We start from the raw sequence: 25,677 nt of genomic DNA on the forward strand, positions 1-25,677 counted from the left end.
ACCATTGGCGTCTTCTGTTATGTGAGCATATACATGTCCTATTTGCTTACACCAGGCCATTCTGAGTAGTTTTCTGTCATTTGTAATCTGTCAAGCCCATGTTAGCATTTTTATTGAATCCAATGACTCTTTGGAGTAGGGGTATTATTTATTAGTCCCATTTTATAGATGAGAAAACTGAAGCACAGGGAGGCCACATGGAGACAGAGTTCAAACCCAGGAAATCTAATTCTGAGAGCCTACTCAAAAGCATTCTGCTTCCTTGGTGACAGGGAAGGATTCACTGAGGAAGGTGACATTAAACTCGAAGGGGATATAGGGGTTTGGGGCAGAAAGGCTTTCTGGGTGAAGGGACTAGCGTGGGCAATGACCAGGACTTTTCTACTGAGAAGAAACTTCGCCTCAAATGCACCATGTCCTTACCCCGTAACCAGTACGCTTAGTGGGTCCCTTTTGCAGGGGAGCATCAAACCCCATTTCTGTAGGGTCACCTCTGCTCTCCTGGCCTCCACTCATGCGGACCTATGCTCTGCACTGGGACTGGCTGTGGGGTGTAGGTTAGATGTGGCACCCTCCTCACCCTGAAAGACAGTTCAAGGCAGGGGCCTGGCTTCCATCCAAGGCTTCCCCCCCCCCCCCCCCCCCCTTGGACTGGATCTCTATCAGCTCCAGGAGGCCCTGGAGATGTTCACAGAATGAAATGGTCAGAGACCGAGTGACCTTCCCCATAAACGGGCACAAATGAAAACTCTACAAGGGACCAGAGCAGTGCTTGCAGAATCTCAAATGGCGAATAAACAAGTAATTTCCAAATAACTATGATTTTTTAAAAAAGGAAAAGAAAAAGTGACCCTCACACCTATTTGCTTCGGTTTCACACCTATTTGCTTCGGTTTTTTTTTTTTATTAAACCAAGGATGAGGCAGCGCGTCCCAGCGAAGGCTATTTTCTTACAGAGGCCATTTCCACGTAGTGGGCTGCGAAGTGACAGGCTGTGGCGGTGTGAGTGCGCCCTGCGCCAACCCCCTGCTGTCTAGGATTGGAGACTGAGGCGCGGAGGTCTCAGAGGCGGGGTAGAGTGTGGTGGCGGTGGCGGTGGCAGGGGAGGCAACGGGTGTTGGGGAGAAAATGAGGCGGCCCTTGGGGACGAACCCACTGACCCCAACTAAGATCCAGTGAAGGGTCTGCGGGAGTGAAGGCAGCTCCGGGAGGAGAGGGGCGCCCCTTCCCTCCAACTCTGCGGGTAAACTGAGGCCCGCGTCCTGGCTCTGCTGGTCGCCTGGCAGGCAGCCTTGACCCGAGTTACGCCCAGCATCGGGCCGGCAGGGCTGGGCTGGTTACTCTCCTTTCGGGGATGAGTGAGTACGTTTGGCGCCCAGCTAGAGACGGAGCGTTGGGCCGGGGCTTCGGGGGCGGGCCCCCACCCCTCCTCCCGGGGGCCCGCGGCTCCCGCGGCCCCCGCGGCCCCCGCCTCCCCGCTCCCTAGGGGCCGGGCTCGGGGAGGAGCTTCGCGCGTCCCCGCCCCGAGGCGGAGCAGGGGGCCGGGCCCAGGCGGACCTGGCGGGGTGGGCCGGGGACGCGAGGCGGAGCGGGGCCCCACGCAGGCCGCGGCGGCTGGCTCGGGCCCCTACGGTCCCGGCGGCGGCTGGAGGAGGAAGCCAGACGGCTGGAAGAAGAGGGGAGGAGGAGGAGGAGGCCGAGGCTGGAGCGCCGCTCGCCACAGACTCACTTCCCCGGCTCAGCAGGGAAAGGTACAGAGCGTCCGCCCCCCAGTCCCCTTGCCCCCCCTCCCCCCAGTCCCGAGCCCCGGCCCTCGCTCACGCCCGCAGGGGCTGCGGCCGCCGCGGGAAGGTGAGGGGCTCGGAACGGCCCCGAAGGCTCCGGCGGTCCGGGGCTCCGGCGGCCAGCGCGGCGCTCGCGCGGGAGGGCTGGGGTGCGCGGCGGTGCCGGAGGCTCGCGGACAGCGGTGGGCGCCGCGCCCCCTCGCTCGCGCCGGGGGAAGCGGTGGTCCGGCCCGGGGCGGTGATCCCGGGGCGGGGGCTGCGCTGGCCAGGCCAGCACGCGGAGGTGGAGGGCAGGCCGGACCCTCCCCGAGCTCCGTGCAGCAGGGAGAGCCCTGGGCGCCCGGCGGGCGCGCTCGGTGGGCGCAGACAAAGCCTGGCGCGGGCGCCCCGCGGCGACTCGGGCGGTCCGGGGGGTGGGCGCTGGGGACAGAAGAGAAGGCGCCGGGGCGACGACCGGGACTCGGGGAGAGGCTGGGCCGCCCTCCCTCCGGCTGTCCGGGTGGTCTCGGGGGCGGGGAGCCGCTCTCTCCAGAGGGCCAAATAGGGAGCCAGGCTGGGAAAGGGGTAGGGTGTGTTGAGTGCTCACTTTGGGGGAGGGACTGAGGGAGGCCACTGCCTTGGGGGTTGGGCAGGTGAAGGGCCGGTGGACCCCCTCTGAGCTAGTGCTAGGAAGGGGCCACAGCCTCGACGCGATAAGTGCAGTGGCTGGCACGAATGGTAAGATGTGCCCACAGGTTGTTTGCAGAACCTGCTGGTGGTGACACATCCGTGCCAGTCCGTGGGGGGCAACTTGGTGTTTGGAACAAGCCCCAGGGGTCGTTGGAGTGGGCACGAATGCAGGGTTGAGTAGGCGTGCATCGGAAAGTGTGTGCAGTGAAGGCCCCACGTTTGCCCCCCTTCCCTCTTGTTGGGGGGGGGGGGCAGGGAGAAAGCATTCCAGTTCCCGCCACACGCCCATGCCTCCACTTGGCTCCAAGGTGGTCTACTCCCTGTCCCACACTCCGATTACTTCCCCTCTTTCCAGGGTTAGAAGTGGCTTCCTATCCCCCCGATTCCCAACAGGATAAGAACATGCCTTAATACCCTCCACCCCTCACTTATCGCTCCTTTTTTTGGTTTGTTTTATTTTTTCCTTCATCCTTCATTACCCCTCAGCTACAGATCTACTTCTTTACTTCTTTTCACAGCAGAACTTCTGCAAAGAGCTGTCCGCACTTGCTCCTCTGGAGCACATCCCTCGGGTCCTTCAGCTCACCTGACCCGGCTTGGTCCTACCACTTCACAGCAAACTGCCCCAGTCAAGGTCTCCAGTGATTCCCACACCCCTACAAGCAGGTCTTCTTTGACGACCCCCCCCCCCCCCCACCTTGGTCTTGTTGATCTTCTCTCTTTCTAGAGTTAGTATCCTCTCTTGACTTCTGGTTTTCTTCCTCTCTCCCTGGCTAGCCCTTCCTTAGTTGTCTTTGGGGACAACTCCTTCATTCAGCTCTAAAGGTTGGGGGATCCCAGGGCTCTGTCCTCAGCCCCTCTGCTCTCCTGACTCCCCACTGTTTACCTATCCTCCAAGCCCTCATTCTTTCTTCCGATTTTTCAAATCAAGCATTACTTTACAAACGCACTGATCTTAAATGTACATCACTTCTCTTCTCATGATTTTAAGTAGTGGATTTTGTCACCAGCCCAGCTTCTCTAGCTAGCCACCCATCTGATGGTTTAGGGTATCCTGGATGTCTCATAGGTATGCAAACTTCATATGGATGACACAGAACCCTGGCTGCACTCCCCAAATGTGACCTTCCTGGGCCTTCTCTAAATAGCCCATAACCCACCTACCTTTAAAGACAGGACCAGATGGTACCAGCTCCTCCCTTTGCCCCCCTCCCCACATCCAGTGCAACAGCAAGTCCTTTTGACTCTTGCTGCAAAATCTATCTCAGGCTTGTTCTTCATGCTCTGACTTCACTGCTATGGCCCCAGGCCATTGCCCCAGGCCAAGCCACCTTTTGGGTCTTGCCCAGGTTTTGTAGTAGCTGCTACCTGCTTTCCCCCAAATTCCCACTTGCCCACCTCAAATCTATTTTAACAGAACAGCAAGAATGATTTAGAAAAATAGTGATTACATAATCACATTCCTTTAAAACCCTTGATAGCTCCCTACTGCCATTGGAATAAAATTTCAAAGATCAGACCCTCCATGATCTGGCCACTGCTGACCTCCTCCACCCTTATCCTGACCATTGTCCCCTTTGCGTTCTTCCTGATAGCCACATCTGAATTACTTCGGCTCCTTGAACACCCTAAACTTTTTCCTTCTCTGGGTCTTTGCTTGTGTAGTTTCCTCTGCCTGGAATGTTCGTCCAGGGTTTTCTATTGGGCTGGCTCTGCTCCTTCTCATTGTCAGGTCTCAACTTAAATGTGCCTTCCCAGTCTTGGTAGAGGCCCCCTCCCCACTCCCCTGTAATTTGTCATAGCACCTGGTTTCTTTCCTTTCTTAATTATATTTATCACGGTCCATAGTATTTGTTGCAGTTATTTGTTTACTTTGTCCGGCTTCTCAAGTGCTGGACCTTGACTGAATGGCCCATTGCTGTATCTAGAGCATCCAACACAGTCCCTGGCTGACTCTCAGGGAATCTTGAGCCAGGTGGGAAGGTCAGGGCTGGGTTAGGGAGAAAGACATGGGTATTGCAGTCAGTGCAGGAGCAGTGACCCCCAAGGACTTTTATTTTCTTTCCACAAAAGCAGTTGTATAAACTGCTGTAAAAATTGGAGAGGGCCAGTGGGATGTGAAGAAGGGACATGGGGAGGGTACAGGAGGCTTAAAAGCAAGCCTGTCTGCTTAGGGAAGATTAGGCAGGTCTGGGGGGTGTAGAGTTGGTGTGGGTTGTGGTGGGTTGGGCATAAATGATTTCCTTTGCTCTCTTTGGTTGAAATCCAGGCTGGGTCCACAGAGGGCTGTGTGTGTGTGTGTGTGTGTGTGTGTGTGTGTGTGTGTTTTCTCTAAGTCAGGAGATGGGGGTGATCTGGGCGGACAGAGATTTATTTCAGGCCTATCCCTTGGGTGCCTGCTGGGTGCCCAGCCCTGGAGGACAGGAGTTGGAAGAAGAAGCTGGAGCTGAGCATCTTTCTATAGACCCTTGTCTCTCCACCCACAGCTCTCTTCTTTGCACAAAGGAGCCAGCTGAGAATTAAATTGTGTGGCTGGTGATCTCAGAATGGAGAGCTAAGAGCTAGGGGACCTCAGATCTGGGAGAGCCCTGAATAGAGGGCCAAGGGACACTGTGAGGGGAACAATGGAATAGGGGCTAAGGGTTCAGATCTAAGGTCAGGCTGACATGCCTACGAAAGGTCTTGAGCTGGAATAGGTGGGAGCAAGGAGAATATCCTGGGTGGGAAAAATCAAGCAGAGGCCAAGAGGCTGGGCCAGGGACCTGGTATACTCACTGGGTGCCACACAATGGCCTAAAGACCTTGCAAATATTAACTCCTTTACTCTTCTTAACAGCTCTAGAATGTAGGTCTCATGCCCATTTTACAGATGGGAAGACTGAGGCACAGTCCTATAACTCAGTAGTGACAGAGTGAGGATTTGAACCCAGGCAGCCTGGCTCCAGAATCTGTGCTGTAAACCACTCCACTGTGACACTTCTCCCATGCCACTCACATCCACACCAGCTGAAGGCTTCTTAACTAACAAGTGGTTTTGCCTGACTCCCAGAGGCGCCTGGCCTTGGAGGCTGGGGAGGTAGGAAAGAAGCCATACCCTGAAGGTAGAAGGGGTCCTCACTCAGAGTGGGCAGCTGAGGTCCTCTGCTTCATGCCCCATTTTTTTTCTTCTAGAAAGGGCTCCAGGCCCAGGCCAAGTAGTTGGGCGTCATGCGTGTTGTGGTTTTGGGGTGCTGGGGAGGTCAAGTACTTCTGGTGCAAAAGCAGCTCTCTGCTCGGGATGCCATTAGAAGGTCACCCCTCTGGGTTTAGCATGGCTCTTTCCCCTCTTCATCTGCCTCTGGAGAGCTCACGAGGTCAGGAGGGGCTCTGCAGATAAACCGCCTGTTTTTGGATTACTTTACAATGTTGTGAGGTGGAGCTTTGGACTTGGCCTTGGGGAGTGTGCATGGAGGTTTGAGTAGGGCTGGGTTGAATGTGGGAGCAGAGCTGGGGGACCGGAGAAATGGGACTCGAATTCAGCTTAATCCACATCACTGTTGGTCTTGTCCTTACCTCTTTTTGTCTGTCTGTAAAATGGGATTGGAGAGACTTTTTCTTTGCTCCCTAGAGGTTGCAGAAGTTGGCAACTCCTGAGGTTGCATGCTTGAGTGGCTTCTTGCACACCCAGCATAAAGGAGTGAGGACTTCCCATGAGGTGCCAGCCCCGAGGAACTGGGCCAGGAAGGAGGGAGGCGGGCGGTGGGTGTGGCAGCCCTGTCCTTCGAGGCTTTCCTGTTTGGTCATGAGAACGCCTCTGGGCAGGTCACTTGGCTTCCCCAGGGTCTGGCTGGCCGGCCAAACAAGGGTTGCTGACCATACAGGGATGGAGTTTCTTGGCTCCAAATTCTGAGCCCCACAGTTTAAGGAATCTGCTCATCTATCTCAGCAGATCCTTCCAGTCCCCCAGGGAGAGAAGGAGGCAGAGTTGGTGGCATTCTTTTCATTTTGGGAAACTGCGGCGCAGGGTAAGCACATGGCTGCTAGAAGCTCAGCAGGCCCACGGGTCTCGGGAGTGCCCCTTCTTTGGCAGGGAGACTCATCCACTGAGTCGAGGTGAAAGCTGGGGCTCAGCCTGACACTGTCAGGCTGGAGCTGAGGGTGGACATTCCAGCTGGGTGCTGGACCCTCTTACCTGTGGTCAGCACCCAGTGCCCCAGCCTGGTGCTCAGAGCTACTGGCTACACAGGACAAGAGCTCTCCTCTGCAGGAAATGAATGAGCCACTCCAGATGTGATATAATGAGGTACTGTTCAGACCAGCTTCCTGGAGGAGGCAGTGCTTGTAGAGGGTCCCCAAGTCCTGGGCAGCGTTAGCGAACAGACGAGGGGATGACATTCCCAAGGGGCAGGGAGAGCCCAAGCTTGGAGTACTGGGTTGAAGCCAGGTCAGGGAAGGTCTTAACTGCCAAGCTGCTGAGTCTAGACCTGATTCACTAGGCCCTGGGGAGCCATTGAAGGTTATAGGCCTCGGGTGCAATGACTTGATTAGACCAGTGGTCTATAAAAGTGCTTCTCAAACTCTAACATAGACATGGATCACATGGGCATCTCGTTAAAATGTAGGCTCTAATTCAGTAGGTCTGGGCCAGGGCCTGGGACTCTGCATCTCCCACACGCTCCTGGGTGGTGCAGACCTGGTCCATGGGCCATCTCTGTGTAGTGAGGGTTGAGACTGGGGACTCGGGGGCCGAAGCAGGTGGGTACAGGGACAGGTGCAGGTCAGGTGGGATCTAGAAGAGGTAAAGGGGACCATGCTGGCTCCTGTGGACTGTGTTGTGGGAGGTGAGGGAAGTATGTAGAGGGTGTGGGATGCAGGGGCCACTCTGCTGGGAGGTGGGACTGGGTGAAGGGGCTCTGGGAGTCTGGGTCTCAGACCAGTGACAAAGGTCTGAGACCTTTGATTTTCAGAGCGCCTGACTGTGAGGAACTCTCAAGACCATGAAAAGGTGTCTTAGGCGACTGCCCCAAGTCAGGGTGACACACAGCCGGGATACAGGGCATCTTATCTTTGCCCACAGCTGAGCCCGGCCCTGTGGGTAGCCAATCTGGGGTGAGCACTCTTCCTGCAGCCAGGGTGGGGCCGAGGAGACTGGGGAGACAGCTGACTCCAGCCCCAGACATGCCATCTTCTCCTAAAAGTGCCCAAAGTCACCCCAGCTACTAAGCTGTCACCCCCAGTGTGTACAACATCCCTTTCCCTGGCCTGTGTGAGTCTTTGTAGTGGCCACCGATGGTTACGTGAGCCACTGTTGGGGTCTTATCCCACTTGGGCCACCTCCCCGCATACCTGGACGTGAGGAGGCCTGGATGCTTCTCTCTGCGCTGCCCCTGACTGGGCCACTACAGGCAAGTGTCTGCTACCCTCTGAGGCCCTAGTTTTCTGTTAACTGAAGGACTTGGTCCCCTCCCTGGGGAGCAGGGGGGAGGGTGACATGGTTTGCTGAGTGGGGAACCGCATCTTCTCAGAATGGCAGCTTAATGCATTTTAATTTTGGTTTAATATTAAAACTCACTAGTAATGATGGAGTAGATTAAGTAATTTGCCCAGAAGAACTGTCCAGCCTGCTTTAGGGATTTTCCGAGGCCCCTTGCTCTCTGGGCCCTACATAGCCTGGTGGGGTTGGGGTGGGGGGTGGTATCTGAGGGCCCCAGTCAGGTGAGGTCCCTCCAGATGCTGGCAGGAGTAGACAGTCACCTCATCCGGGGAGGGTGGAAAGGAGAGACTGAGGGGCTCTCAGTCTGAGTTCCCCAAATGTCCCATCGATGTCCTAAAAGGATACTCTTCCCTACCCCCCCACCGCCTGCCATGATCCCTGCCCGTGTGCCCTGTACTGTGCCAGGCTGTTCTGAAAGGTGGGAAGGGGCAGCATTTCACAAAGACTATTCTGAGAAACCTCAAGGGTTTGGGGACAGATAAGGGTAGACACTGTCAAATTCATTCCATCAGCCTATGGGAGATTCAGAATGCATTTAGGAGAATTAAAGGTTCTGACAAGTCCTGCAGAAAAAGAAACCTTTTAGTGTTTTCTAAACTGATTTGACCATGAAAATTTTTTGGGGAGAAGGTGTCCTAATAATATGTTCCACTCACCAGGAAAACACCTGGTGGGCAAGGACTGATGTGGAAAGATGTGGAAAGATGGGTGGGCCCAGAAGGATGGATGGGTAGCTCCCTGGGGGAAGTGGGCTTGGGGGATGGATACTATTTGGACAGTCAGTGGAAGACAAGGGCACTGCAGAGGGAGGATTGATCTGAAGGCAACGTGGGCCCAGAGTCAGCCCTGGGTTCTTGCAGCAACAGCTCTGCTTCACTTCACTGGGTGGTTGAGGAAGGGACCTGGGCGGATGTGTGTGGTGCCTAGGACACAGCGGGTCGCCAGGCCGGGGTCTGTGTGATTCTGGGAGGATCATTCCCCTCCCCTTCCCCTGCCATCTCCTTGCCTAAGGTCTCCCAGCCTTTCACCTTGGAGAGGGGGTTTGTGATCTCTGGGCAAGAAGTCAAACTGCTCTGTGGCTCAGTGTCTTCATTTGGACCATGGGGATGACCTTACCTCCCTGGTAGGGCCATTGTGACACGCAAATACTGGTTGGCTGCTCTTTGTGGGATTGACATGGCTGTAGGCAGTGTCTCCAGGAGGGACCCAGGGAAGGGGACAGTTGCTGGGGACATGAACAGGCACAAAGGCCACCAGAGAGCCTGGTGGGGCTTAGGGTGGGGTCCTGATTAGACTGGAGGAGTAATCTGTAGAGGGTAGCAAGGACCTGCTTCCTGGAGGAGTGGCTGGCAGGGTGGGGAGATTTTGACCTAATGAGATTTCACAGGCCCTCCTCTGGGTGTGGGAGTCAGAAGACCCAGAGGGTGCATGTGGGAGACAGGGGCCCTGAGGGCAGGGGGAAGGTGTCAGGGACCTGCCTCCAGGGCCATCAGAGTCTTCGAGCAGGGCAGTGGTTGGATCAGAGCAGTGATTCAGGGGCGTCTGGGTGGCTCAGCTGGTTGAGCGTCCAACTTTGGCTCAGGTCATGATCTCACTGTTTGTGAGTTCGAGCCCAGCGTTGGGCTCTGTGCTGACAGCTCGGAGCCTGGAGCCTGCTTCGGATTCTGTCTCTGTCTCTCTGTCCCTCCCCGACTCGCTCTCTGTCTCTCTCTCTCAAATATAAAACATAAATTAAAAAAAAAAAAAGAACAATGATTCAGTGCGAAATATGGCATGGGTGTGCAGTGATGGTGGGGTGGCGGTGCAGGACCCCCTTCAAATGCACACATTGGGTTTCCTCACAGAATAGCTGTGCCCCTTCTTGGCCCAAAGCACAGGGAGGGCTGGGTTGCTTATGTGACCCTTATAGACCTTTGACCCTTTGACCCTTATCCTCAGATTCTCAGAGCTCTGAGTCACTTTTCCAAAAGGTTAAGAATCTCACCATGTCACCTTCCCGGAAGGGGTGTTGCACATGCAGAAGGGGGAAGGGGAGGGTCCCCTGTGGCCTTCCACTCCCTCTCCCCTCCCTGGTGGCCGGTGGGGACTGTCACTGAGGCTACCCTGCCCTGCCCCTTGCCAAACCTCATTTCCTCCCTGGTGTGAGGATTCTTTGTTCAGTAGCTCAGGTGGAGGAGATGGGGTGTGGCCGCTCACAAGGTGACCCAGGAGAAGTTGCTGTCATGGCGCGCTGGGGCGGACAGGCTGACGCAGTGATGAAGCGCTCAGGGAGGCCCCGGCAGATGATGCTTCCTGCGCCTTCTTGCTGAGCCCAGCTCCAGGCCCTTGTCCTTCGGTGCCCTGTCTCTTTCTTCCTCAAACAGGCAGGCACCAGGGCTTTTCCTGCTCCCTCTACATCAGAGGCTGAGAGCGACAGAAGCTGAAGAAAAGCATTCAGGTTCAGCCAGAGCAGGGTGGCCTGGCTGCGGGGGAGGGGAAGACCCCCGCCCCCCCCACCTCCCCCACCCTCCTCGGTCCAGATTCCTTTATCTTCTAGTTGCTTCTTGGGGGAGAATGTTAAGGAAGGTGTGATTTAAGACCAGGAGAAGAAGCACTTGGAAATGATTTGTAAGTTATTAGGAAACAGAAGAAAGAACCTAGCCACCCTCTGCCAACTTTGTGCCAGGCCCTGGCAGACCCATAATTCCTGTCCTCTCCACATGGCTGCACCAGGCATGAGCTGTTGCCCCATTTGGAGCATGGAGATACTGGCAGTGCTGAATGGCATGACTGGGTCTCAAAGCCAAGGTTCTAGGACATCTGGTGTGATGTTCTTTCTTTACCTCACAGCCCCTACAGGGCCTGTCCCCAGACCTTCAACCATACCTCTCTACCCACTGCCAGTTCTCCTCCAAGCCAGCCCAGCCCTCCAAACTCTAGACCCCAGGGAGGAGAGGCTGGTGGGTCCTTCTTTTGGATTGGCCAAAAATGATGAGACTTCAGGTCAGCTAGATTTTAGGGTGACTTGTGGGGCACCTGGGTGGCTCAGCTGGTTAAGTGGCTGTCTCTTGATTTCAACTCAGGTCATGATCCCATGGTTTGTGAGATCGAGCCCTCAGTCTGGCTCTGTGCTGATAGTGTGGAGCCTGCTTGGGATTCTCTCTCTCCCTCTCTCTACCCCTCCCCTTTCCCCCACCCAAAGTAAATAAACTTAAAAAAAAAAGATGACTCGGACAGGAGACACTTAGGATCACCAATGGGCAAACATCCTTGGGAAAGATTTTTAAACGAAGCTTTTAAATATTTTATTTTTATTTTTGAAAGAGAGAGAGACAGAGAGAGAGAGAGAGAGAAAAAGCACGAGTGGGGAAGGGGCAGAGAGCGAGGGAGACACAGGATCCGAAGCGGGAAGCGGGCTCCAGGCTCTGAGCTGTCGGCACAGAGCCCGATGCGGGGCTTGAACTCACAAACTGCACGACGGCGGCCTGAGCCGAAGTCGGCTGCTCAACCAACTGAGCCACCCAGGCGCCCCTTTAAACGAGGCTTTTAAATGTTAAATTAAATACACGGGTGACTTTTGATCTTCTTTATTTTAGAAAATCAAAAAAATCATACACAGATTCTGTGTCTCCCTCTCTCTGACCCTCCCCCATTCATGCTCTGTCTCTCTCTCTGTCTCAAAAATAAGTAAAACGTTAAAAAAAAAATTAAAAAAAAAATCATACACAATTAATGCAAAACTTTTGAGTTAATCTGAAAATTTATCTCAGGAAAAGAATGAAATCGACTCATCTCTTGGTTTTAAAACGTAAAGCCTGAGCATTAATATCTTACTAAGTGACTTTTGGAGCGCATTATGTTTGATGGCAGGTTATGGAACCTCTCGGAACCTCAGTTTCTTCCTCTGTGGGATGGACAAATTGGTGTGAGGATTAACTGATATATTCTACGTGAAGTGCTCAGCACTGTGTTCTGTACTTCACATGTGCTCAGCAAAAAATAGTGATAATGATGACAGAATTATAAGAACAGACATTTCTCGATTTCAAAAGCTGGTGAGTTATTAAGTCTGTCTTTGAACTTAACAAAAGGACTTGAAGAATATGTTTATTGTCCAAGCTCAGCGTCTTAACTCTGTAGGTGTTTTATGGATTAAATCATGGGCTCAGGGCCCACGTGTGCATTTTGAAATGAACACCACTGGCTTTTCAGACCCGGTTCCAGCTCTTGCTGGGGTGGGGGCGGGGGTGAGGGTGGGGGTCCTGCTTCAGGGTTGAACTTTATGGAGAGCCCTTTATTGGGCGATCCTGTGTTAGGACTCGTTAGAAGAGCACAGTGAAACCATTCTGAAGTTACCGGGAGGGGAATGTCTTGGGCCAGTGAGAAAGGAGGTGACTGTCTAGAAGGAAGTACGAGTTAGTTGCTCTTAGACTTTTCTATCATGTAGGCAAAAGCAATTAGAACACCATTCCTGGACAGGGCCAGGTGTTTATGGAAGACAAAACCAAGGGCAAAGGGCTGTGGCCGGCATAGCGTAGTGCCTGGCAAGCCTTAGGCCAAGCCTCACCGGGTAGAGAGGCTAGGGTGGCCGCAGCATACCCCACCAACACCTTGGCCAGGAGGCAGGTGGCCTCCCAGTGGCAGCCTAGGTTTTGGCAGGGCAGCTGGGCTGAGCCGCCAGGCTTGGGGATGCCTCCTGCCAGCCCCGAGTGCCTGGCACAATGTGTTCAGTGTCAGCCTGTGGGGAGGGTAAGACGGGAGTGCCAAGCTGAGGGCAGCCCTCGGGCCCGCTGTCCTGGGAGGCTGAGTGGGAGCCTGAGAACCCAGCAAGCAGTGGGCAGAAAGAGATGAGCTCAGTGTCGTCAAGCCCTGCTCTGCCCCTCACTCTCTCTGGGTGGCCTTCATCCCATCTGGGAACCTTTGAGAGCCTGTTTCCTCATCTGTAAAATGGGCAGCAGGGTGTAGGATTAAATGATTCAGTGAATGGAAAGTCCCCAGCACGGGGCCTGGCACACCAAGGGCTCAGTAAAGAGAAGTTTGCTACGGAGTGTGTCTGGTGGCTGGGTTTCTCGAGGATGTTTTCCTTTTTTCCTTTTGTGATGGTATGTGTGCCACCTTCGCCTGTGATAAGCTGGGGTGAATGGGGAGGCCATAAGAGAGGGGGCCTTGCCGGAAAAGGGTTTACAGCGGAGGGGTAGGAATCAGTGCTAAGCATTTCACGGCCCCACGAACCCTGCCTGGGCTCGGCAAGCCTTGGGCAGCTCAGCCCTGCCACCGGGGCTGCCTCTTTGTGGGCGGGGTGTCCTGGGCTAGGCAGAGTGGGGACCCCGTGGTGGCTCAGGAGAGAGGATGGGCTCGCAGGAGACCTCCCTCCTCCCCGGGCTTGGAGCCGCAGCACAGACGGGCTTTGTGCAGTCACGAGGGGCCGGCCAGGGGGCACTGTGCCCGGGCTGAGTTTGTCTCACAGCCTCGGTTCTTGTCAGTGGTTTTGAAAGAGTCCGTGGAAAGTGCTGACTGGGCTGTCCTCCTTCACCCCAGACCCGAGGCTGCGGCTCCTGGCAGGGAGAGAGGAGAAGCCCCGCAGGGAAGCCACCTCGTCCGCCGCCCGCTCAGCTCACGCCTCCCAGGCTTCAAGTTCAAGGGTCCCTTCCGCGGAATGGGTGGATCTCCGCAAGGGGACACGAGCCCCGGTCAGGGGGCTGCTGCTCCGGGCCGTGATAGCCCCTGGGCCCTCCCCCCTGCCCGAGAATCCCGCACCAAGTTCTTCAGCCTCAGTTTCTCACCCTTCCTCCCCACAGGCTTGTCGTGAAGGGGAGAGGCGACAACTAGTTGACACGGAACTTGTCAGGATTGGCCGTGTCATGACTGGTCACCCAAGTCATCCTGCTCCTGCCCTCGCCCTCACCCCCACATCCTGTCATCCAGCAATCCCCAGGAGGTCACCGGAGCACTCTCATCCTCTGATCCCCCCTCCTGCCTGTCACTTCCTCTGCTCCAATGTCACCTTATCGGCCAGACTTCCCTGACCTCCCCACGCAGAGCAGCTGCATCTCCCCTCACCCTGCTCCTCTTTTGTTTGGTGGAACTTGTCACCCTGACCTGTTAGATCCTCTGGGGGGTCGGGTGGCGGAGGCCTCTGGTCGTTGCTGTACCCTGAGTGCCAGCCGTAAGGTTTGGCACTCACCAAACGCTTTTGTGGCCGTAGTTGTTTCTTACGGTTTCTTTGGGGGTAAAATAGACATCGCCTAAAATTTACCACCTTAACCAGTTTGTAAGGGCACAGTTTAGTGACATTAAGTGCGTTCACAGTGTTGTGCTACCATCCCCACCACTGTCTGTCTCCAGGTTTTTTTTTTTTTTAATGTTTCCAAACTGAAACTAGCCCCATTAAACCCTAACTCCCCATCTCCCCCCCTTTCCTGGCCCCTGGCGTCCTACTTGTGTCTACGGATTGGACCACCCTAAGTCCCTCGTATAAGTGGAATCATGTAGTAATTGTCCTTTTTTTTTTTTAAGGTTTATTTATTTTTGAGAGAGAGACAGTGTGAGTGGAGGAGGCGCAGAGAGAGAGGGAGAGAGTGAGAGAGAGAATCCCAAGCAGGCTCCGCACTATCGGCCTGGAGCCTGAAGAGGGGCTCGAACCCATAAACTGTGAGATCGTGACTTGGGTGGGAATTGGAAGCTTAACCGACTGAGTCACCCAGGTGCCCCAAGGTAATTGTCCTTTTGTGACTGGCTTATTTCACTTAACATAACGTCCTCAAGGTTCATCTATGTTGTAGCAGGTTTTAGAATGTCCCCCCCCCCCTTTTTTTTTTAGGGCTGAATAATACTGCATTGCATGCATATACTCCATTTTGTTTACCCATCTGTCCCTGGATGTTGGGTGGCTTCCCCCTTTTGGCTATTGTCAATAATACTTCAGTGGACATGAGTGTCCAAATATGTCTTCAAGACCCTGCTTTCAATTCTTCCACATATATACCCAGCAGTGGAATTGATGGATCACATGGTAACTTTATATTTAATTTTTAAAGGAACCAGCACACAGTTTTCCATGGCAGCTACACCGTTTTACATTTCTACCTACAGCACACAAGGGTTCCAATCTCTCCACATCCTCACCATTTTATTTATTTATTTATTTTTATGGTTGCCGTCCTAATGGGTGTGAAGACCAAACATTTTTGAATGAATGAATGAATGAGTGAATGAAAAGTCTGTCCCTTGCTTCCTCCTGCCCCTGTTTTCACCCCTCCCCTCCCTGGGCCTCATTTTCTCTCCTACCTTGTTCATGCATCTCCAGTGTCTTCCCCACTGGCTACACCCTAGGCCTGGAACATGCCCCCCTGCTTTAAGATGCAGCTAAGGCTTCCTCCCCATCCTCACCCCTGCTCCATGTCCTGGGCATCTCACCTGGACATCTCACTGCTCTGCACCCTGCACTATGCTGGGTCTGCAATGCCTGTATTGTTTGCTGAGTGCAAGCGTGACCATCCTGCCTCATTCTCTGGAGGGTTGGGATGCCGCCTGTGGAATCTTGTGCCCTCTGGGGTGTCGGGGCCATCCTGCCCCTTCTCCTTGGTGCCCCCACTGGGGCAAGCTTTCACGCGTGGCCGACTCACCTGGGGAAGCTCAGGGGCGCCCGTCATGCCTGCAGAGTGGCTTAGGTGGTGGCGGCTGCAGCTGCAGAGGAAGGTCAGGTGAATGCGGCCACGTGGGGCCAGCAGCTTGGAGGAGGAGCCCTGGAGGGAGGGAAAAGCGGTGTTGAGAGTTGATCTTGTAAGCAGTCTCTCCGAGCATTTGCCGTTCTGCTGCTGGAGCTCCTTTCTCAGGTATCCCCTGGAAATCCTCTCTGACTCCTTTCCCTGCCCCCGTTAGGTGCCTGGCCCATGTTCTCCCGCATTCACCATCCCAGCTGTTATCACATCTTCAGCATCACGGCTGTTATCACATCATGTACATTCTCTCTTTAATCCATTGCTGTATTCTCCCCAGGGACTAATGCAGTGCCAGGCAGGGCTGTATCTTGGGGGAGAGAAAACATCTAAATCTCTCTGAAGACTTCTGATTGGAGAGCTTAGGACTCATGAGAAAGCAGAGCAGATATGAGGGCAACTGCTGTTCCACAGATGGAAATCGAGTCTTCCCCAGGATCACCGAGAGCTAGACCCTGTCCTGTACGCCCCCGCCCCAAGAGTCTGATTTAGATGACCCAGCATGGGGGCTGGGGATTGGTCATTTGTAAAAATCTCCAGGTGAGTGTGAATCCCTGGTTAGGTAGGAGTGCCTGTCTCGTGGGCTTGTAAATTGTGGGGCCTGGGCCACCTTGTCTTTTTACTCTGCCACAGCTCTGAATTTCAGAAACAAGGGAGCTGGGCTCCTGAGTAGAATGGGGAGTTTGCCTGGGGGTCTCTCCGGAGACAGAATTGCTGACTGTAGTTAGTTACCTATTGCTGTAACAAACAACCCCCAAATGTAGTAGCTTAAAACAGTAATAAACATTCATCATCCTCAGAGTTTCTGTGGGTCAGGAATTTGGGAGCAGTTTAGGTGGGTGTTTGTGGCTCGAGGTCTCTCAGGAGGTGGAATCAAGATGTCGGTTGGGGCCACACTCATCCGAAGGCTTGCCTGGGCTGGAGGATCTGCTTCCTGGTGGTTTACTCACAGCTTGGCAAGATGGTTTGGCTGGTGGTAGGACTCTTGCCTCCTGGGCCTCTTGATAGGATTTCTGGAGTGTCATCACAAGGTGGTGACCGGCTTCCCTTTGATTAAGCAGTCCAAGAGAGCACGTGGACGCAACAGCATGTTTTCTGACCCAGTTTCAGAAATCATGCTCTGTCACTTCTATGATATCCTATTGGTTACACAGGTCAGCTTGGGAGGGGACTACACTAGGGCACAAGTACTAGGAGACAAAGGTCATCGAGGGCCATCGTGGAGGCTGGTGACCACATGGGTGGTCATTTCATTGTACTTACAGCCTCATAGGTCTTGCCTGGGAGGTCCAAGCACCCCCAGGAAGTGGGATGGCCTTCTCTCCTAATCTTCGTTCCTCCCCTGTCATCAGACCATGGCAGTTATCACCGTGGGCTGGGGTGGTTCTCTTTGAGGCCTGGAGGTCTTGCTCTGGAGTCATCCTTCAGGAAGGTCTGAGACTTCTCTACTGGCTCAACGTCCCTGCCACATTTGGTCTCCTGGCCCAGGCCTCCCTTGGTGACCCTGATTAGTATGCACTTGGGCCTGTAGGAAAACAAATATAAAAACCATTGCTGCTACATGCCTGGTTCTGGGCTAAGTATTTTGCATTGTCACACTCAACCCTGTGAAGCAGGCACTCTTTTTTTTTTTTTTTTTTTTTTAATGTTTATTTATTGTTGATACAACACAAGCAGGGGAGGGGCAGAGAGAGGGGGACAGAAGATCCAAAGTGGTCTCTGTGCTAACAGGCTGACAGCAGCAAGCCCGATGCAGGTCTGGAACTCATGAACTGCGAGATCATGACCTAAGGTGGAGTCGGATGCTCCACTGACTGAGCTACCCAGGTGTCCTGAAGCAGGCACTGTCTATCCTCATTGGGTTAGGTCACTCATCTAATAAGTCACAAAGATTCAAACCATTGGTATTAAAAAACAAGTGATCTGATCCCAGGGAGAACCTATATGCAAACCATGATGCTAGAACATGTTCTCAAAAGAGGGGACTATTTACTAAGCTAGGTCATCAAGTGAACCATAGGAAAGTGTGTTTTTGTGATTGTGATTGTGCGTGTGTGTGTGTGGGTGAGAGAGAGAGAGAGAGAGAGAGGGAGAGAGAGAGAGAGAGAGAAAGAGAAAGAAAGTAGGGGAGGAAGGAAAGTAGGGGAGAGAGAGGAAGTAGGGGAAGGGAAGGGGGGAGGGAGGTAAGTGTTTCTTCCTTGGGTTCCCCAAGGGCCATAGTGATTTGGGTGCCTCAGAACAGGACTGGTGCCTTGTTCTTGAAGCTAATTTTCTCTCAAGTTCAGCCCTTGTAGGAGAACTTCCTCCCAGAGGAGTGTCTCTGTGAGCACCATTTCCCTTCAGGCCCACTCTGCCCACAGCCTGCTCTGCTCACCAAGGGCAGCCCTGCACCAGCGTGGTCCCTAGGACAGCGATCAGTTCTGTGGTCTCTTATACATATGTGCTTGATGATTTCCTGGAGGGGGACTCAGAATTTGGGTGTCAGGTCCTGCTCGGAGGGAGGAAATCCGGGCCTTGGGGTCTTATCCTGAGGGCTGCTGAAGCGAGCCAGAATGAGACCTGTGCCTTTAGGACTTTGCTGGGGGACCCTGGAAGCTGGCCAATAGGGTCTGGGGTCCGGGCTAGCCTCACTCCGGGCAAGGGTGATTATTCCCATTTTATTATTCCCATTTTACAGATGGGAAAAGTGAGGCTCAAGTGCTAATGGACTCTCCCAAGGCCTCACTGGTTGGGGGCAGAGGCGGCTGTCTGGGTAATTTCATCTTCTCCAGGAGCATCTAGGAGTCCACAGTCCACATCTCAGACCCCTGACCTCTCCTTGGGCCGAAGAGGCACGGGGTTTGCTTGCACCTGAAAGTTCTGGGATCTGAGGGGAAGAAGATGGGCCCTGCTGGCACAGAGCTGGCTGCCTCCCTGGCCAGAGAGGATGTTTGCCTGCGGTCACGCACAAAAATGGGAACCCAGGGCATGGGGGATGAGGAGCGGGGGTCGGAGGTGGAAGCTGAGCCGGTCGGGCTGGCCCAGATTTGGAGAGGTTCATGGCCGAGTGTTTAGAAGTGGTCATGACTGGCCCCTGACCTGATCTACGATCAGAGTGTGAGCCACTCACTTACTTGTGCTCAGGGTGAGATCTCTAGGGTGGAGTGTGGGACAAAGCTGTTTCAGTGTGACCGTGGGGGCAGGAATGTGGTCTGGGGCTCCGCCCTGGCCCATCTCTACCTGTTTCCCTCTGGCTACACAGTCGTGGAGGCTGCCTGCCGGCTGAGCGTTAGGCCCATCAGAAACACTCTACCCTTTCTCTGGCTTCCTTCCATGCTTGCTTCCCCTCCTCCACCCCCAGCGAGGCTTCTAGCCTGGGCTGGGTTATCTCCAAGGCCTGTCTCTGTAGGCGGCTATAAACTGGGGTCCTGGAACCATCCTCCTGGGTCCAGGGAGCATCAAGGGAAGTAGGGGTGGGGACACAGAGCTCACCTTTCCAGGAATGCCCTTCCCTCCTGCCTGCCAGTGCCTGTGTGGGCCGTGCCATTGGCTCTGTCCCCCCATACACCAAGTCAAGGGCTGCCTCTCTCCATGCAGGATGCAGTATAGGCTTCCCGCTTCTTTTCTGAAAAGGCTTACAAAGACTTTTAAAGTTGCGCTTTTAGGGACTTGACTTTATGCATCTAGTTGTGAGGAGGAGATGTGGGTAACAAAGACATTGTGCTGGGAGAGAAGTCTGAGTGCCAGGACGGAAGATGGGGCCCCCAGAGCCCCTTGCCCACGTGGGCCTGTGGCAGCCAGAGAACATTGCTGGTGGGTGGGCTCTGTGGAATGAGGCTCCCACGCCTTCCCTTTTATGAGCTTGGGGTTGTCTAATGACCATTGTCTCTGATACCCGACCCTCCAGAACTGGGTAGGATGTAGGCTGACTCAGAGTTGGGGCCAGTCAAACACAGGCTGTCCATGCACTCTGATTGATGTCAGGGTTAAGGTCTGGTCTGATACTAGGGTTGCAGCCATAGGCTGAGGCCTGGGTCTGAGCTCAGATGCTGACTGGGGTTCTTCTATAAGTGAGATGGAGTCCTGGGTCCCAGGTGAAGCCCCTGTACTGGTTTCTTCAGGGGTCTTCTTCCCTCTCCTGCTGTCTCAGAGGTGGGCCTGCTAGGTGCTGTCTCATTTACTCCTCCCAGCTGTCCTACCAGGTAGAGGTCCCTATGCCCATTTTACAGATGGGAAAGCTGGAAGACTAAAGGAGGCCGTTAAGCATCAGATGGGCTTCAACCAGTGTGTCCAGGAGGTGGGGTACAGATGCTGTGTCTTTGGGCTAAGTTCAGAGGTGTTGGCTGGGTGGGACCCAGAGAAGGGAACCCACTAGTCCAGGTCACCTGGTAAGGAAAAGACTGAGCCGGGGCCTGAACCCGGGTGTCTGGGCTCCCAGGCTGCCCTTGCCCTGTCCCCATGCTTATGCCCTCTCACTGCCCACCCTCATGCCCCTGTGGCTGGCCAGGCTTGGCCCAGCAGCCCAGCCTCTTTCACTTCCTGGCTGGCTGGCCAGGGTGAGGAGGGCTGGGGAGGGTCTGGTGGGGAGGAGTTCGGGCCCAGCCCCTCCCTGGGGTTGAGGAGTGGGAGGGGCCTCACATGCAGACACAGAGCCCCTTTGTCTCCGCGGCTGTGCAAAGCAGCTGGTCTGGGATTTCTGGGCATTTTTTACATTTGAAGAATAATTGCATTGTCTGGGGGGCCCAGGAGAATCCAAATCCCTCCCCAGACCTGCCAGGCAGTCCAAAGAGATTCCCCTGGGCCAGCCCCCCAGCTTCCCTGCCCCTCCCTCCCATCTGTTAGAAGCCTGAAGCAGAGAGGGGTCCCTCCAGGGAAACTGAGGTAGGGCTGCTGCCCTTGGGCACTAGTAGTATCTGTTCAGAGGAAAGGATTATAAGTCCCCAAAGTTGGTTAGGGGAGAGTGCAGGTGGCCCCCAGAGCCCTGGGTAGGGCTCCTGTGAGGAAGCATGGGGCTTGGAGGTGGGAAGTGGAGCGCTTCGGCTGGAGGAGGCTGGATCCTAAAGGGTGAGGTGAGGTGAGCTGGGTGTGCTAGCTGCCTTGGCCGTCTTCTTGTCCTCTGGGAAATGGGTCGCTCAGAATGAGGTGACCTTGAGAAAAAGACAGGCAGACACATTTGAGAGTAGTAGCCTGTGTTTAATTTTTTTTTTTGTAACATTTTTTTTTTCCATTTTTGAGACACAGAGAGAGACAGAGTGCTAGTGGGGGAGGGACAGAGGTCAGAAGACACAGAATCCGAAGCAGGCTCCAGGCTCTGAGCTGTCAGCACAGAGCCCGATGCGGGGCTCAAACCGAGAAACCGTGAGATCATGACTTGAGCTGAAGTCGGACACTTAATCGACTGAGCCACCCAGACACCCCAAGAGTAGGCTGTGTTTAGAGGGGAGCCAAGGATGGGTAGAGTTTTTTTGTTTCTTGTGAAGGCTGACTTTGGGAGGGGGTGGGGCACCTGGGAAGTTGGCCCTTTGTGGCAGCAGGTATTTTGTTATAGTGGCTGCTGTTGGGGAGGGAAGTGACCTGCCGATTGAAGTGAGCTGAAGTGCACTCCAGCCTGAGGCGGAAGGGGCGCCCTGCAGTGAACTGGGCTACTGACCCTTCCTTGCAGTTCACTCCCAGGGCTTGGGGGCCGGGGAGAGTCACCCAGTGTAGCCTGGGACCACGCCCTGCTCCGTGACTGTGGGGCTGCAGCCTCATTACGGAATAACAGACAATAGGATTTCTTGGGGTGAGATGTCCATGCTCGGGGAACGGAAGAAGGACGGGGGTGGGGACGTGGGGGATCACTGCAGAGCCCAGCCAGTGGAAGGAACTCCCCTTTCCAGGGTGCTTCAAGAAAGGTCAGTGGGAGCAGGCCTTGCTGGTGGGTCCAACAACATACAGCCATGCAGTCACACAGCTGCATAACCAATACTCCGTACAAGGGTGTGCGTGTCAAGAGAATCCAGAGCTGGCTTCTGTGACATGTGTGAGAGAGGGATATTTCCTATGAGGCCTTCAGTGGGCAGTGCCGGGGATCCCAAGACTTTAGTGAAGTTGGGGTGTGTGTGTGTGTGTGTGTGTGTGTGTGTGTGTATGTTTGGGGGCATCTGAGTGAGAATTGAAGCCAGAAAGGTCAGCTGAGTCCAGAGGGCAAAGGGCCGATATGCCGAGGCCTTCCCTATGCCTGGTACACGGTTAGCTCAGTGAATTGCTGGGTTACGTTCCTGGTCTATGAGAGGCCTGGGCGTGACTTGGGGCAGGCCCAGCAATTCTCTAGGGGTACAGTTCAGATGGAGGAGGCAGGGGTGTGTGGGGGGAAATTGAGGGGAGAGGCGACAGTGATTCTGGGGGGTTGACATGGCTTGACCTGATGGATAAGGGCAGGTCTTCCTGTGAGGATGCATTCAGCTTTGAGCCTTGGGACCGCTTGGCAGTCCTGTGGTTTTAATCATGATGGGGAAGCACAAGAAGATGCCTGGTGCCCCCTGCTCAGTACTGGGCATTTCCAAGAGGGGGTCAGCAGTCGGAGGCCAGGACTAAAGTACGTCTCTGGTATTTGGCAATTGGAGGCGCTTCTCGGAGGGTAAATTTGAAGGTGATGATGCAACTGGTGGGGATGTTGAGAGAAGGTGGGGTGGGAAAGTGACAACGCCAACACCCATTTCTGTCGCCTCGCTTTCTCATCTTCATCCTTCTTTTTTGGGTGACCCTGCCAAAGGGATGGGGCCTTTCTTCCCTCTTTTCCTCTCTTCTGCTGCTGCCTTCTTTCCAGACTGGCTTCTTGGGCAGGTTCAGTCAGGGCAGTGGGCAGCAGGGGGAGGTGTTGGCTGGCAGGCCAGAGCAGAGGTTCGGGGGGAGGCAGTGGGGCATCTAGAGTGGGGGTGGGATACTCATGCCATGGCTGGCCTGATTTCTTGAAGCTACCAGGCTTGGCCTCTTTGGGCACATGGGAGCCCCAGGCTCCCACCCTCATTTTTCCATGGAAGCAGGAGCAAGAAGACAAGTGTCCATTGCCCTGTGCCTCCCTCCTCCCCCTCCCCCTCCCTGTCCCCCCCCCCCCCCCCCGCCTGGCTGAGCCAGCACTTTTTTCTTCTCTCCTTTATCTGCTCAAAAAGTACAGGGTGTTCTGTTTCTCCTGTGCATACAGATCAAGGAGGATGTTATTTATTTATTTATTTCCCAAAGGCGAGAGAAGGACAGGCAGGCACCGAGGAGCATGAACTGATTCTTCTTCCTCAATAAGCCGGTTTCTCATAAAATTAAAAAAAAAAAAAAAAAAGCTGAAAGGAAAAGATGCCACAAATCAACAGAAAACAAGTTGCTTCTCACCCTCTCCTCTCCACCCTGGCTGGAGATAACAGCACTGGAAGGCCCAGTTCAGCGTTTCGCTGAGGGCCTGGCACGGAGTAGGCATTCCTACACATGATTTTCTCTGTCCCTTTCAGTTTGGACTCCAGGGTGTGTTGGCTCCGTGTGTCCATATGGGGGGCCATGGGGCAGCTTTCTCAGCTCTCTGCCTTCTGTGGGCCCTGTGTAAGGCTTCTCTGACCCGTGGAAGGAACTGGCCTGTGGGATTCCTTGGGGGGGGGGGAGGAGGTCATGGGTGCAGGTGACCCACATGGCCCTTGCTCATTACCTACTTTCACCCCTGTGCTGTTTGAGTGCAAGGTCTCTGATACATTGGGAACTCAGGGTCCTTTCTGTGTTCATCTTAAAGGCAACTGCCCACCTGCGTTCCCCACGGGGCATTTCTGAGCCCCCGTCCCAAGGCTCTCTGCTCAGAATTTAGTTATAGAACTTTACAAATGATTTTCACACTTGAGGCTCTTGAAAATATTGTCCGTCTTGCCACATCCGCATAAGGCCTTATTCGACTGTCACAACAATGTAGTGAGGACCAGCTGGCCACTTCTGAGGGTAGCCAGAAGTTCAGGTAGCCGGCTGGGGAGGCGCTGCGCCCCAAGTATCCTTTCCCCATAGCTTCCAGCTTCACTAGACCCCGGTTTCCAGACGGGGTGCCCCACGGGAACTAGAGGTTTTGTGAGGAGACTTCAGAGGGGAGTGGGTCCCTCCCAGTTTTATCCCAGTCACACCTGGAGCCCGCAGGAAATTTTCAAGAAGGGGTTGCACCAGTCAGGTTTGAGAACTGCGGCGGTTCCCCCCCCCCCCCCCTCCCCCTTTACTGTATAACCAAGGCGGTTTTGGAGGGTGGCCCCGGCGGGGTTGCTGATGGAGCCAGGACACCAGCACGCCGGCAGGGCCCCCCCCAGTCCTGGGGGTGAGGCACGCGGGCGGGGCGGGCGGCAGCGCCACGTCGCATCGCGGGGTGCCTGGCAGGTGGCGTCAGCGGCAGCGGCAGCTCCGAGCACCCAGTGTGTTTACCAACGTGACGCCACCCCGCGTCGTCTCGGCGACCCTTCCTCCCGCTGGCCGCCCTGGCCGCCGGGTGCAGGCAGCCACACCCTCCCCTCTAAATTTAGTCCACCGGAAGGAGAACCTGGGGGCGGGGAGGGTGGCAGGGCGCTGGGAGGAAAGGACCCAGGCCGCCCGACCCCGTGCTCCCAGACGCCCAAAGGAACCTCGCTGGAGGGAGCGGGGAAGGATAGGAGAGGGAACGGAGCTGCAGGGAGGAGGAAAGGCGGAGCCGCACCGCCTTCTCCTGGAAGGGGGCGGGGAGCCCCGGCCTCCAGCGGAGACTCGGCCTCGGAGGGCTCTGGGCCGCGGGCGCCACCTTCCGGCCGTCTAGGGAACTGCCCGGGCACCCAGGAGGTCGGCCTGGGTCTGGGGGTTTGCCTGGAATTTGGGGGCAGGAGTGGGGGGACAGGCCCGTCCAAGCCCAGGTGCCCAAGTATGGCGTCTGCCGGCGGAGTGGGTGGCGGGAGGCATGAGGAACAGCCCCAGAGTATTTAGAAAAAGACCCTTTTGCTAAGCCTATGATAAAGAGATGTTGAGGGGCGCCATTCAAGGTGGGGGAAGCTTTAATGATCAGACCAGATGTAAGAAGTCAGTATGTAGCTTGCTCGCTCCTTCCTTCCTTCTTCCTTCCTTCCTCTCCCTCCCTGCCTCCCTCCCTCCCTTTTTCTCTTCTTCTCTCCCTCTCTTTCTTTATCTCTCATTCTCTTTCCTTCCTCCCTCCCTCTTTCTTTTTCTTTCTCTTTCTCTCTCCTGTCTCTTTCTCTTTCCTCCCTCCTTCTTTCTCTTTCTTCCCTCCCTCTTTCTTTTTTTCTCTTTCTCTGTCTCTTTCTCTTTCTTTCCTTCCTCTTTCTTTCTCTCTGTTTCTTTCTCGTCTCTTTCTCTCTCCTTCCTCCCTCTCTCCCTCCCTTTTTCCCTTCCTTTCTTTCCTCCTTCTCTCTGTTCCTCCCTCTTTCTTTTTCTTTCTTTTAATTTCTCTGTCTCTTTTTCTGTCTTGTCTCTTACTCTCTCCTGCCTTCTACCCTTCCTTCCTCCCTCCCACTCTTTCTTTCTCTCTCTCCCTTTCCTCCCTCCCTCCCTTCCTTTCTTCCTTTTCTTCTTCTTCTCTCTCTCTTTCTTTCTCTCCTTCCTTCCTTCCTTCATCCCTTCCTTCCTTCCTCTCTGCCTGCCTGCCTGCCTGCCTTCCTTGCCAGGAATGAATATCTGAATGGTTACTGAGGTACACACACATACATATAAAAATGACACAAATCCTACCTGTCCAGGTCGGTGGATCTTTGTATGTATACTGTGTGGCCACCGTTCAGATCAAGATATATATTCCTTCCACCCCAGAAAGTTCCCTCCTGACTGTTTTCAGTTATTCTTCCCCCTGGTTCTGTTTATTGTTGAAGAATATGCATGAAAATGCTGCACATAGTGCAGTAGATTTATCCATTCTCCCGTGGTTGCTTCTGTTGTTTTGGCTCTTATAAATAAAGCTGCTATGAACATTCCTTAGCATGTGTGTTTGGTGGACTATGTCCTGCTTCTCTTGGGCGTATTCTGGGGGGTGGGGCTGCTGTGTCATTGGAAGGGTTATACTGAGCTTTGTTAGGTAGGGGAGACAGTTGTTTTATGTCCCCTG

At 54.5% G+C, this 25,677-nt stretch overlaps 1 protein-coding gene across 4 annotated transcripts in view; it reads left to right on the forward strand.

Annotated features, from left to right (window-relative positions):
* Positions 1 to 1,549: 1,549 nt before the first annotated feature.
* The window catches only part of SMOX (spermine oxidase), a 56,928-nt gene continuing 32,800 nt past the window's right edge, over positions 1,550 to 25,677 (forward strand). For 2 of the 4 annotated variants that reach the window (XM_053890408.1, XM_053890409.1), the window contains exon 1: positions 1,550 to 1,751. The gene's annotated coding sequence lies outside the window, so the exon portion shown is untranslated. The remainder of the gene's footprint in view (positions 1,752 to 25,677) is intronic. The other 2 variants (XM_053890406.1, XM_053890407.1) reach the window with 2 other exon arrangements.

The sequence above is a fragment of the Panthera pardus genome, unplaced genomic scaffold (genome assembly GCF_024362965.1).
Source record: "Panthera pardus isolate Hobbes unplaced genomic scaffold, ASM2436296v1 HiC_scaffold_25, whole genome shotgun sequence".
Classification (NCBI taxonomy): Eukaryota; Metazoa; Chordata; class Mammalia; order Carnivora; family Felidae; genus Panthera; species Panthera pardus.